A 14,542-nucleotide genomic window follows, 5' to 3' on the forward strand; every position below is an offset into this window, starting at 1 on the left:
AGCCTGGTGAGCCGATCAGTGATCAATATACAGTCATTATCAAACTAACTGACATCAGTATAGCTCCTTGCACGGTCTGGGAAATGAGTTTCTGGTTGGTGGATCAGATACATGTTAATTTACCATCTGTCGTGTGTGAAGATATTTCAGCCGTTACCAAAGTAACTACTCGGTGTCCTGCTTAGTAGCTAACAAACTAGTGATCAGAAAAGATTGATGTGTTGCTTGGCAACAGTGCAGTCCCAGTCCAGTTGTGGACCTATTTGTGTTGGCAATAAGTTTAAATATATCCAGTGTCACTTATTCTGTTATCTAACTGTTAACAACAATGCAGCTTTCCATCGCCCCTTCCTTCGTTTTCAGTTACTGAGATGGAGTATCATCAGCATGTATAAAGAGTGAGAAAGGTGGGGTGAATTGATGGATTGAACAACACAATACTTTCACCAAGGAGACCAAAAGTAAACCATTTAATTTACGTGATTTACTTATGTAACATCGCCTGTATATAATGTCACTTACGTAACATACTTAAGTTACGAGAGGTACAGAACACACCAACCTTTTCCTCAACCGAATCAGGTAGTTCTTGTGCATAAACTAAGTGTAAACCTAACATGACATCACCTGTTTTGACACCTCAAGTTTGGCAAGTAATAAATAGACTTAGACTTAGACTGCACTTTATTGATCCCTTTGGGATGAGTCCCTCAAGGAAATTGAATTTCCAGTAGCATACAGGCACTTGTATACAAGATAAAGGAGGTATGAAATATATACAATATAAGATAAATAATAGACTCTTAGCTAAATATATAAAGTAAACCATAGACAGTAAACAATAAACTCTTAACAATAAGCAGTAAACTTTAATTAAATATATCAAATCAAATTCAAGTAAAATAGGATCGGATCAAATAAATGTAGAGAACTGTATGGAGGTTAAATATAGATAAATATAGAGAACTGTGTATGGTATGTGTTATTGTACAGTGAATAAATGACCAGTTATGTAGTAAGATTGACTTAAATTAGCAGTTAATTAGAATATTGCACTTAAACGATTGATGAGGTTATTGCACAAAGAAAGAAAGAAAGAAAGAAAGAAGAAGAGTAAAAGAGTAACTACCACTCCTTCCCCTCTGTCCTCTTCTCTCTATTTCCTCCTCCCCCAAGTGAGGAGTTGTAGAGAATGATGGCATGAGGGACAAAGGAGTTCTTGAGTCTGTTTGTCCTACACTTGGGAAGGAGCAGCCTTCCACTAAACAGGCTCCTCTGGTTGCTGATGACGGTGTGCAGGGGGTGGCTGGCATTGTCAATAATGGAATAATGGAATGGAATAAATGTACTCATATTACAGCTCAACAGTACATTAAATTATATTTTTGTGGTGGGAAATAGGCAATGCAGTAATGCAGTAGTAGTTCTGTCAATCACAAGGTAGCCATGCCCTAAAGCATACCGCTTTATCGTACAGTCTGACTTTGCAGCCAGTGGTGCTGCAAGATGGAGACCAGCAATGATGTGAGAGAGCATCATCACCAACAGCATTATATTCTAAACAGAGAGCTGTCATCTTGTCTTGGTCCAATCATCTTATTCCATTTAGAGTGCTTTATTGATCCCCGAAGGTAAATTCTTATGTTGCAGCAGCAATAGCTAATTGTTTGATGTATCTGATTGTCTGACCCAGCTGTTATATTTACTGGAAACTGTTTCATTCTTGTCAGTTAAATAGAAAATATTATTGTTAAGAGATAATGAAGCGAAGGATAAAAGTAATGTCAGTAATTATTATTCACTCTAAAGGTTAACTTTACTCTGACATAAGCACTACCAATGTGTTATTAATTTAGTTTAATTCATGTTGTTGGTTTCTATTGAAACAGCACAGAGTGAGTCTGTGCAGACTAGTTAGCATGACAGTGATAACACCTACAGAAAATCAAATATCTCCCACAGAAAGTTAGAAAGTGAGGATGGAACACAACAAATGAACTCAAACAGAATTATGCACAAATATGTTCTGACTGTCTGATTTTTCAACTATGTACTGTTTCACTTGTTGATTTGTTGGTCTGTTTGGTGACAAAGTATGTTTAGTAGTCCGATGTTACATAAATACAAAAAATGTTAAATGATGTTAACATAGAGAACTGTACCAAGAAAGAAATCTAGACCTTTCCATGATTATGTGTCATTTTTCTAAAAATGTTTCTGCAAAAATTGTCTCACATCTTGTAAGTTGCTTGAACTTTGGGAGTGTTCATCACAAAGCAACTTTATTTTCTCAAGAAAAAGGTAATGAAGTTACAAGGTACAATCCAATGGTGTTAAATGTATAGTCACTATATAACATACATACGTTTTACTAATTCAACAGAACAATATTTAGTGTTACGTTATTCCTCAAGAGCTTTGTAACCTCAGAGGTCCACAGAAAAGGATGATGTAGTGATCCATCCATCATCAGGGTTGTGGGCGGCTGGAGTTGATCCAAGCTGGCACTGAGTTGCTAACTAATCTGCACGTGTTTGGAAGCTGGAGCACCCAAAGAGAAGCCATGCAGACATGGGGAGAACATAAACTCTACACAGACCCAGTATCCTTCTTGCTGTGAGGCAACAGTGCTAACAACTGTGCCGCCCCATGATTAACTACTTCAGCGAGTGGTTAGACTAAAGCTATCTGTCCATCAGGAAACTGTAGATCAGAGAGTCGTAGCTGAGCAGTAGCACACTGAGCTGGTTTGGCCCCTGGCTTCCCTGACTGATTGAGCTAATGATAATTAGCAGTTTGCTACATAGCAAACTTTCCATCAGAAAAGTCTATAAATCACCTCGGTACTGTCAATTCTCAGAGGCTGTACTCGAAACCGGGTCTGGTCCAGCTGCTGAGCCCAGTTCTGTTGCCTGCTTTCAGCAGACTCAGTTAGCTGCAGTTACTTAGCAGTTAGCTACTTTAGCAAGTGGTTAGGCTAAAGCTACCGGTTCATCAGGAAATTAGATTTATCACACAGAGATGAAGTCTGAGCTTTCTCTTTTTTCAGCACTTCATTTCCCAGCACTGGAGGTTGCTACTTGTTTTGAGCTCGCAATCTGGGCAGCCCGGCTAACAAACTGAGCTTATGTTAGCTAACAGCAGCTACAGCTGGCAGCAGTTTACTTATTTCACTGTCCATCAGGAAACTCTGTAAATCACATCAAATCAAGGGGTCATGTCCCCTCCAATGTTCAAAAGCAGGAAGTCTGACGCCCTGAAAAAAACTGTCATAGTCAAGTTTAAGCTCATAGTTGTCTGTGTTTAATTACAAATGTGTGTATATACAGTATGTGTGAACACACCTGCCAGTAAAAAGAGGCAGACACTCACAGAACAATATCGTCTTGAGTTGTGCTGAAGTTCATTAAAGACTTGAAGAAGTTTGAAGAATATGTCTAACAGCCAACCTTTCACATTGCCTCCATATAATTGGTGTGATGAAGCTGTTATCATCTGTCTCTGTTAACTCTGGAGTTAAGTGAAGTATTGACGTGTAGACTGGGTAAGTAGATGTAACCAGAACATATAAGAGCTTTTTTTATAACACTATAATCATTACAGTTAGCTTTTATTACATGAATTAATGAACTCTCACAGACGTGAGGCATGTTTGTTTTGAGCACAAAGCAACAAGTCGCATATATCAGGTAATTGTATGTAATTGGAGTAATTGATGTGTGCAATGTGTTTTCTGTTTGTCCACATGAGACCTGAGAGCAGTTGTTTTTTCTCATGTAGCTGTTGTTTGTTCTCATGAAGGAAAAGTCTACTGACAGCAGTTTTAATGCTATTTCTTTTCTTTATGATGTTTCTGAAGTGTTGAATCAAACTCAGTGTAAAAAGCTCCAAATGCCACATGTTTGTTTCAAATTAAAGAGGAAGTTGTGTTTTTCTCAGACATAGCTGTCTGTTGATTGAGTAGAAAAATAGCTCGATTTTCAGTGAACTGCAGCAACATTCTAGAATTCTCCTGGAGTCTAGAGTGTTATACTGTTTCTATCTCATTCGGTTTTTAGAGACAAACTGGGGATACGTCTGACTCATAGAGTCTTATAGACTGATAGAGATACTCAGTGTACAGTCCATGCTAAAGAGAGCCTGTGTGCATATAAATCACTGCATGCATATAATTATGTACCCTGTGCTGACAGAGCTCTCGGGATATTCAATATTTAACATATTTTGCAATTCATGCAGTTTACAGGATAAATCCCTGCCACATTTCTCTCACCAGAAGCTCTCTGGAATCCTGTGTCTGTGCACACATTTCCAAAGAATGTCATTCAGAAAGTATCTGCATGAAGTGAAGTGAAAATGCTAAAGAGCTGCTGATTACGGTGCATGAAAGAGAAAGTTTCTGTCGCAAAGTATCTGTAGGCTGATGTGTCTCTGCCTCTCATCAGTAGTCATGAAGTGTGATGCTGCTTCATTACAACACAGTTCATATTTACATTATGAACATCATTCCTAATTACACTAATGACCATGTAGTCACTGTAAGAGGACCAGTCAGAGGAGATGAAAGTAACACGGAGTAGACAGACACGGAGGTGAAATCCTCCCACCGGTCCAGCAGAGAAGATGAAAGCCTGACCACCCATCAGCGACAGAATGGAGAGCAGCCCGTGTCATCATCACCGAGTCTGTCACTCGCTTGAGGAGAAGCCAGCGCCGTGCTTTTTTTCATTTGAGTGCACTCGGGAGATGCCTTCTTTTTTTGGGGGGGGAAATTCTTTTCAAACAATCAGTGTGTATTCACTGGCATCCAACAGTGTAGTTTCTGATTGCAACCCCCTCCTCTCACCTCTTCTGTATTGTGAGAAATGTGGCAAGAAAACATGCAAACAATATGAAATGCTATCTAGAGCTAGTGCTTAGTTTGTCCATTCTGAGCTAGTGTGGAAACATGGTGGAAGACAAGGCATCTGTAGATTCCAAAGGCCCATTCCAAGGTAATCAGAATATTATTTTTAGGGGATTATACCACACATAAAGACTATATGTCTGTATGACTATAAGTCCATATTGCATTCAATCTCTGCTATATTCAGTAAATTCAGCCTCGATCCTGTACACTGAACCTTTAAATAACGAACGAACAAGTTGTGGTCACAACATTAAGATTTCCTGCTGGATGAAGGCACATCACCTCCAGCTGAATCTCTCAAAAACTGAACTGCTGATCCTTTCCAGCCAAACCTACTATAGACCATGACATCAACATCAAAATGTACTCCCTATGTCTTGCCCCCACCTGGGTGGTGAGAAACTTAGGGGTTGTGATTGATGACCAACTAACCTTCACCAATCATGTTGCCTCAGTTACCCAGAAAAATCAGGGCTTACCTAACTCAATATGCTACTCAACTCCGACACAAGCTGTGGTCATCTCAAGACTAGATTATTATAACACCCTCCTGACAGATGCCTACAAAGTTGTCTCTGGTACTGCACCTACCTACTTGAACGCCCTTATACAGGCATATGTTACCTTGTGACCGTTGCAAATTAGAATTATCTACTATTTACACCTCTTAAATATATCGACATGCATGATGAATCCCATTACAGAAATAATTGCAGATTACTGAATAAATAGCATTACACTGAAATGTAAAAATGCACAGTGTAAATCCAAGTTGTCACCACAGTGTGTCCAACATGGCACATCAAGCTCATGACACTCAGATCAAATCAAGAGTCAAAAGTTACATCATTGACCATTTCTCTCCTTGTATCGTTTCAAACCTAATCTTGTCCAAATATGGTCACTTCTGGTTCCAAATAACCAAGATGATGATGGCCATATTGCCATACTCTTCAAAGCCGTACTCCACAGACTAATGGTTGAGGTCACAATAAGTTCACACTTGGTGTGTGCCAACTCTTGAGAGAAATATCTGGCTCTTAAGCCACTAAATGCTTCATTACATCATCAGCTAGTCTCTAACTGTGTCTGTCTGTGTGCTGCTGAGCAGTTGCCTGCGATGGAAGCAGTGAGATTAAACCTCACTGGAGATATGTCATGTGACAGTCTGTTTCTAAATCTCCACCATGATCCACATCCCTAGAGAAACGACCACAGGACGATATGACGACAGACCCATCGTCCTGACCTATGAAGTCATTTGAGCACCTTGTGCTGTCCCATCTCAAAGCCACCATAGACCCTGTCCTGACCCCCTGCAGTTTGCTTACAAAGCCAACAGATCTGTAGACAATGTATTCAACATTACCATTCATCCTCCAGCACCAATACTCTTAAACATACTCTCAACATGTAAAGAAGTCTTACTGACAGTTCTGGGATTGTTTGGCTACATTCCTAACTAATTGTCTGACTGCTAAAAGTTTCCTACTTAAATGAAACAAAAATGCCCCCAGCTATATTTAAAACAGGGACATATAAACCACAGTGCCACAAGGGCATCCCTCATGGCTGCTCATGTTGGTTGCCCAATCGAATTCTTGGGCCACATGAAAGTGTTCCAAGATATCAGCAGTTGTTTTAGTGAGAACAATGCTCCAGTAATTAAGGGAATAAGGAAATAAGACCCACATTGCATTAAAGCATCATTGGAACGTTTCTATCATAAACTAACAGATGTTAAATCCTGTTGATGTTACACTGCCTTGTAATCAGGTGACTGGTGTCTCTGTCATTCATACGTCTGTTCTCACACTATGTAACTTTGGGCTCCGTGTAGTACGGCTTGAAAAAGTACGTAACGCTTTACGGCACTAAGTCACACACCACCAGTTATTTGACTGATTCTGGTGAAACTGGATCATATTTATGGAGGAAATGTTTTCTGCTTTTCCCTCTGATGTCCTCCGGCTGCTCCACCTCAACTCTATGTGATTTACAGAGTTTTATGATGGACGGTGAAGTAAACTGCTGACAGCTGTAGCTGCTGTTAGCTAACATGAGCTCAGTTTGTTAGCCGGGCTGCCCAGGTTGTGAGCCCAGAACAAGGAGCAACCTCTGGTGCTGGGAAATGCCCAACTATTGTATAGCTAATTTCCCTGTTCATGACAACTGTGAGGGGGGTGATTTTGTTAACTCACCTGTTTAAATGATATTAAGGCTTAATGACTTATTAGAGAACCCAGGCATTTGGCCCACCTCAGGTCAGAAGTAGTACATCCAACATGGCCAGCGGTCAGTACCACATATTTTAGGCTTCAAAGCAGCCCTTCGGAAACATATGGGTGACGTCACTCAGGCTTTGTCCATTCTTTATACTGTCATTGGCTCAGAGCAAGTGTTTGTACCACAGGTGTTTTAGACCACTGGGAAGAAGAAGAGGAGGTTTTCAGGGCTGGGGCGCAGGGGAATGCTGACAGGGGGTAGAGGCAGTGTCATGCCAAAACTAAAGCTGGGCAAGCAGGCAATGTGGCCAGATTCATCACCCTCTACGGACATAATAGCAGAGGCAAAGAGACTGCAGAGGACTTTGACGGAGGAAGCTAAGAAGAGAAGACAAGTGTGAGCGAGCAAGAATTCGCCAGACAAGAGTAAATCATGGACTGACTTTCAGTGGTTGGTGAGAACTTGGTGAAATCAAAGGCTGAAAGACAGACGCCGAGCTGGGCTGACTGCTGTTGGACTAGGCAGTAACATTAGCTGCTGCTGGGTCTGCTGTTGGTGACCTGGTTGATGTTTGGCTGTTAGCAAAGTTGTTTACTCGCTAGTTTTTAATCATAAGTTATGTTCTGCCCTGGATATGTTCTATATATTGAAAAGACTCTTAATTTGAATGTTGAAATGTTTTTATTGTGGAGCTTTTATTTTGAAATCAGCCTAGACTAGCCTAGACAGAAAGTAAGGAGTAAGAGCATAAAGAGTGAGAAAAACATGATGAATTTACAGTGATATTTTGTCTGCATCCTTCAGAAAGTTTCATGTTAATATTAAGAAGTTAATACTTACCTGTTGTTCACATAACAGTTTATTAAGCCATTTTTGTATCTTTCTTTTATACTTTCTCTGCAGATCAATGTTGTCAACCTGACTTACCTGCTGTAAGTCATTAAAGGAGCAAGCAGGCTCACTTCCTGGCTCTTGAAGAGAGTTTGGCTGGCTGTTTATCTAGGTTAACACTTGAGAAGTATAACACATAGAGAGAGCAGTGCAAGTAATGTAATCAGAACAAATACTCGAGTACAGCTGAACTGATTTACCACAGAGATATTACACTAAAACCAGGGGTGCTAAAAATCACAAAAATATAATAATAATAATAATAATATCATTTTCTACATGTTGCTTGAAAACAGGATTATTCTTCAAACATCTTTTGGACAAAATGCAGAGAAACTGTGCGGAGCTGATCATTTCATCACCTTTATGTGTTTTGTATGTGTGGCTGCTGGTCTACAATGTGAGTACAATATGTATGTGTGTGCGTGTGTGTGCGTGTGCGTGCGTGTGTGCGTGCGTGTGTGTGTGTGTGTGTGTGTGTGTGTGTGCAGCAGCCAATCATGGTCTCCCTTTTGTAGATGCAGAGGCTGTATGCTGTCAGAATGGGAAAAGACCAAATAAATAATTATATATACTGTATTTACAGGAGAGACAGATTAACCCAAAGAGCTGAATGGAACTGAGAGAGAGAGAGAGAGAGAGAGAGAGAGAGGGAGTAAGAAATAGAGTAGAGGAGGAGGGGAGGGAGTGAAAAGAGAGATACACTTGCTTGCCCACAGTGGCGGGCAGATGTACAGCGAGCGAGCGGAGAGAGTGAGCGAGCGAGCGAGAGGGAAACAGACAGATGAGAGTAGCGCAGCGTGAGGAGGGGGAGTCCGAACACATCCGCCTGCACAAGGTAAAGACCACCACTCCATTCATCTCCAGCTCCTCTCCTGCTTTCTGTTTCCCTCTAGTCTTCTTCTCCATCTTTCCTTCTTTCTTTCTTTTTCTTTCTTTCTTTGTTTCTTTCTTTCTTTATTTATTTCCTCTCCTCCCTCTGTTGAGGAAATGTAATTTAGCTGCTGCAGCTGTTTGTGTTGTGTACGTGAGAGAAAAAGTGTCTGCAATTGGTAGCATGCTGCCTACTTGTGTGTATGTGTGAGAGAATGTACAGCATGTCCACAGTGTGTGTATTATGTGAGAACTTGTGTGTGTGTGTGTGTGTGTGTGTGTGTAGATGAATAAAAAATTCAGTTAAGAGCTCCACAGTCCATATGTTTGGCTGCTGCTTCTGGCCATAGAGAATACGCTTTATATGACTGCACACATGCTCACCAATAATGCACACATACACACCCTCACCCTCACGCTCACATTGGGCAGTGTATTGGTAGTGCTTGACTCCAGGCAGAGCAGAGCTCAAAGAAAATCATTTGCACAGTGTGGACTGTGATCAATTCTCTGCAGTCTTGCATGCAGACCAGGCGGCTCAATGAATGCAGATTTTTTTTCTTCTCACCCTTGTGTGAGGATTCTTAGAACCTTATAGGAGTGCAATATTTTTAAGCTTTTCTCACAGAGATGGGACTTTTCTCAGTGACACAAAGGAGTAAAATGTGTAAATCCGTCTGTAAATCAAGATTTGGCTTTTCATGTGTAAATGCGGACCAGCTGAAAAGTTTGACGGAGCAGGAATGTGTTGGTGAATGTGATGATCTCCATTTGCTTAGTTATTTTGCCTTCATCTTTGGCTCACGTCTGTGGTGTTTTTGCCATCTTATCCAGAGATCATTGATCTCTCACAAAATGTAGTCTGGGGAAGTTTGATTCTCTCTGGGTGGCACTGTTCTTAGTGTTCGTTCAGCCATGAAATGTATTGTTGGTCATGGTTAACTACTGTATCCATCCATCTCATTTCTAAACCCACTGACTGTAAATTCTCAAACTATTACCATGGCCTTTATTTACTTCACCTGCAGAGAGAAGCAGCCCTTTATTTGGAGAGGAACAAGCCTCCGATCCTTTATTTCTAATTCCCCTTTCTCCGACTTATTGCAAACTCAAATCTTTTTCAATATGTACATGTTGTCTTAATGGATTCTGTATAACTTCTACTTCATGTCATGCTTAATACTGCTAATACATGTTAAAAACTGATAGTTCAATCCGAAAACTAATTCTGACTTTTTCATTAGTATTAAAGCAACACTGCGTACAAGTTTTCTTTGCAATTTAGTGCCCACGGTTTCAGAGTGTAATCCCACTGTGGTGAATATGGACAGCTGTAATATTTATATTACTTATGATCTAAAACTAGCAGGTCGACAACTTTGCTAACAGCCAAACATCAACAACGTCAACAACAGCAGCTAATGTTACTGACTAGTCCAACAGCAGTCAGCCCAGCTCGGCGTCTGTCTTTCAGCCTTTGATTTCACCAAGCTCTCACCAACCACTAAAAGTCAGTCCATGATTTACTCTTGTCCAGCCAGTGTCCTCTTCGGTTGCTATGCTGCCCTCTCACCCTGCTCCAGTTCTGGCATGACACCAACTTTGCTCACTGTCAGCAATCCCCAGCGGTCTGAAAATGTCCTCTTTTCGGTGGTCCAAACCGCCTGTAGTATAAACACTAACACTCCCGGCTAACAAAGTGAGCTAACATTAGCTATCAGCAGCTACAGTTGTCAGCAGTTTACTTCAGGGTCCATTAGTAAATCATAGAGAGTTGAGGCGGAGCAGCTGGAGGACATCAGAGGAAAAACCAGAAAACATTTTCTCCATAAAATATGATCCAGTTTCACCAAAATCAGTCATATAGTTCTGACAGAGGTCTGACGGAGTGACAGAGACACCATTCACCTGATTACAAGTGTAGCATCAACATGATTTCATGGTTTAAAATTTGCTTTAACCATGAATTAAATGTAATACCTACCTTAAGAATGGTTGGTGTGGTGGATCAGTTTTTTAGCACAGTTGCTTCACAACAAGAAGGTTCTAGTTTGGAGCTCTGATTAGAGCTCTTTGTTTGCCTGCATACATTTCCTCTGTTATATGGCTCACAAGTGTGAACGGTTGTTTCTATGTGTCAACCCCTGCTGTGGTTTTCTAAAGTTAGCACTTACTTCTTGAGCACTTTTAAATGATGGATGGACTTCCTGCTGATTTTCACATTAAAATGTTGACCTGTTTTACCTCATTGCTAGTCTTTCAATGTGATAAATCATCAAAGGTGTCTCATTATTTTTCATCACCATCATCTTTAACATTTCATCAGCAGGTTGACATTTTAGGCTTGAATTGTCTTGACAATTACTGGACAGACTGAAATCCATGTTACAATCAATCTTTCTTGGTTCCCTGACTTTACTTCAAATATCAGCAGCAGGTCAGTATTCACTTATCCAATGGAACAACAATTTTTGATACAATTGGTTTTCAATTATGAATTTGTCACTTATTTTTTCATTTTTTTTTAAAACAATTGTAACAGTCATGGACAAGACATTGCATTCAATATTTATAGTTTTGTCCTTATTAGTACTATAGCAATTGCATTGCACATATTGTTTCATATATCAAAAGATGACTTGTGTAATCTGTGAGCTATGAAAGAAAATCTAAACACACACACACACACACACACACACAAGCTTGCTGTCTCTCTCTTGCAGTATCACACAGGGACAGTGTCTGCTCTGTTGACTTGCTTTGTGAAAGTCACCCAAAAAACACAACTCTGATTCTGTTTCCAACAGCAGTTGGTGAGTTGCCTGCTGAGAAGGCTTATTTCACTTTTACTTTGCTCTATTTGCCTAAAAGCAGACAACAGTGCAAAGCAAAAAGACTTCTGATGAATCCTCCGTGAGGTGGAACTGCAGACAGACCGGGGCTGCTGTTGTTCCTGCACTGGTGTTGTTTTTGTCCTGTTGTTCGAGGCTGATGCTCTAACAATGTAATGCATTACAACATTCTTACCTGTTCCACATGTGCCATCAAAGGTCCTCACCATTGTCTCGCTTTCTCTTGTAGACGTGTTGTTATCCAGAGAATACAATAGAATGGCAGGTTTCAGTTGTTGAACAGTCCAGTGCCATCATATGCTTTAGAATACTACAGTACACTTAAATGCAGAGTGCATATTATCAAGTCTTTACAACATGCAATATGATGGACGTAGCATCTACCAAGATGTCCACACACTTTGAACTGTGTATGGACAATCAGCCAGTAGTTTGACTTCTAAGTTATTTGGTCATTAATAACTGAGAATTGGTGAAGTCAAACTTGATGTTGAAGTGTCCCATCTGTCCTCTGTCCCCCAGTATCTGGACCAACATAATAAAAAGTTACTAATTTTACATCCAATGAAACGTTTTCTCTCTTATGATGCTGCCAGAGCAGAGTGCTTCCTGTTTGATCCAGTCTATCACTATATTACTATACAAATGCACAACTTTAGAACTTTATTCATGATTTTGGTGACACTGGATCAGATTTTATACACAATGTATTTTCTGTTTTTTACTTTGATGTCCTTGGCTGCTCAACTTTAGCCTAACCACTTGCTAAAGCAGCTAAGCACTAAATAACTGCTGCTAACTGAATCTGTCGTTAGCAGGCAACAGAAGTCAGCAGATTAGAATATAACCTCTGAGTAGATTTGGCAGATCAAAGTCATAGGTCAAGTTCGGCTTTTTTCACAGTGTTAGTGTTAACATTATGAACGGCACTTTCACTGGATCACAGAATGTTTTGCTTCTCTGTGTTCCACTAGCTGTCTGGAAAACAAACCGATCAATCTATATCAACATTTTGAATCCTATCTCCAAAGTATAAAAGGGATAGGACACTCTAAAATGTACTCTTATGATGAAACACATTTCACAAAGTACCACCACATTACATGCCTCAACCTCTGTGATGAGATCCCAACACATGGCTTATTGTGGAATATCGTGGGAAACAGACCTTGTGACCCACTTATTGAAGTTGAACATCATATTTAAAGGTAAGCAGGTCAAAGAGAGGCTCACTCATTCCTTCAGCCACACTTCTCTGGGTAGAACAAACAAGTTAGTCTGGCTAACTGATGTGGTGCTGCTCTGCTTTGAGGAGTGGAACATTATGCAGAGGGAAAGTTATCTACCTGAGACTAATAGGCAAACAAAGGGCATTTGATCAGTTAGCAGTACAGATGTACCCATAACCTTTCAGCGAAAATATAAAAATCCACTAAATATTGTTTCTCAGTGAACACAAGAATTATTTTTGTAACCTCAAAAGCTGACTTGATTATAATTGCAGCTAACACAACTGAACTGATTAGAAATGTTTGCAAAGAAATACAACACATGGAACAAAAACAGAAATGTCACTGTGTTAAACAATTCATTTACTCTGCAACATACTTGGTGGAGGCACTAAGGAATGGGAACTGAGACCCGCCTATAGTTCAGAACCGTCCCAATGGCTTGGAAATTGTACACCTCCAAAGGTATCAATTATTTTCATGCCACATAACAAAACAATGAAGTCAACTTTGTGTCTATGCTGCTGGAAACTTACAAAAAGAGGTCATTAAGGAGAGTACGAGATGGTCCAACTACGTTAATTTCTTCCTTCCTTCATGGTACTTAAAGCTATCCCTTGAGGACCTGTTAATATTAATAAGGGGGTGGTTTCTCCTCTGATTAATATCCAGTGAAGGTTGTTGTCTTGGAACCAGCCGGTCTTCAGATAGACCTTTTCATTGTTTTCAGTGATCACATTTGATTTGTCAGCAAACCTAACAATGGTGTTGGAGTCAAAAGTGGCTACACAGTCATGTTTGCACAGGGAGCACGGCAGAGGACTGAAAACACTTCTCTGGGGTTTGAGGTGTGTCCACCCACCCTCACCACCTGGGATGTGTCCATCAGGAAGTCAAAGATCAATAAGCACAGTGAGGTGTTTAGTCCCAGGAAGGTCCTGACACAAGGAGGGAGCAGAAGTTAGTAGTCTGGATGAGTGAACCGAATCTTTATACCGTGGGTATAAAGGATGGAGTCTATGAAGTGATTGGTTGATAGATTGGCTCAGGATCATGAAGTCATGCCCAGCAGCAGAAACAGAATCGTATACCTCCTTCACTTAACTGTTTTTAAGTTTTGCCAAATTGTATGATATTATTCTTGTCTGGTGATGGAGTTATCAAAATCACATTTATTGGAATTAGGAGCTTTCTTCGGGCTCACGGGGGTCTGAACCCTTTCCCAATGTGCATTTTGAGATAGCCTGAGAACCCTCAGGACAGGACTTGCTTATCCAACCAAACCACAAATGTAAAACCACTTACATCAAACATACACATTATCAGATTGTGTATTTAATTTATAAATTGAAACAGCCGACCAAAACTATATAACCGATTTCCAAAAATCATTTGTGTATTAGATAAAAGGTAAAGGTCAGAAACAGTATGAAGCAACACCATTTATTAGGCTATCCTTGATAAACTGCGACCAGTAGGGTATTTTAATGTAATCACATTTTATTTATTTATTTATTTATTTTTCCATTTCAAACTGTGGCTTGAATCAGAAATTGGAAAAC

At 40.1% G+C, this 14,542-nt stretch overlaps 1 protein-coding gene across 1 annotated transcript in view; it reads left to right on the top strand.

Moving 5' to 3' along the window:
* Window positions 1-8,665: 8,665 nt before the first annotated feature.
* The window catches only part of LOC104930806 (cadherin-18), a 166,599-nt gene continuing 160,722 nt past the window's right edge, over window positions 8,666-14,542 (top strand). The window contains exon 1 of the mRNA XM_019274264.2: window positions 8,666-8,864. The gene's annotated coding sequence lies outside the window, so the exon portion shown is untranslated. The remainder of the gene's footprint in view (window positions 8,865-14,542) is intronic.

Source organism: Larimichthys crocea, chromosome II (assembly GCF_000972845.2).
Source record: "Larimichthys crocea isolate SSNF chromosome II, L_crocea_2.0, whole genome shotgun sequence".
Classification (NCBI taxonomy): domain Eukaryota; kingdom Metazoa; phylum Chordata; class Actinopteri; family Sciaenidae; genus Larimichthys; species Larimichthys crocea.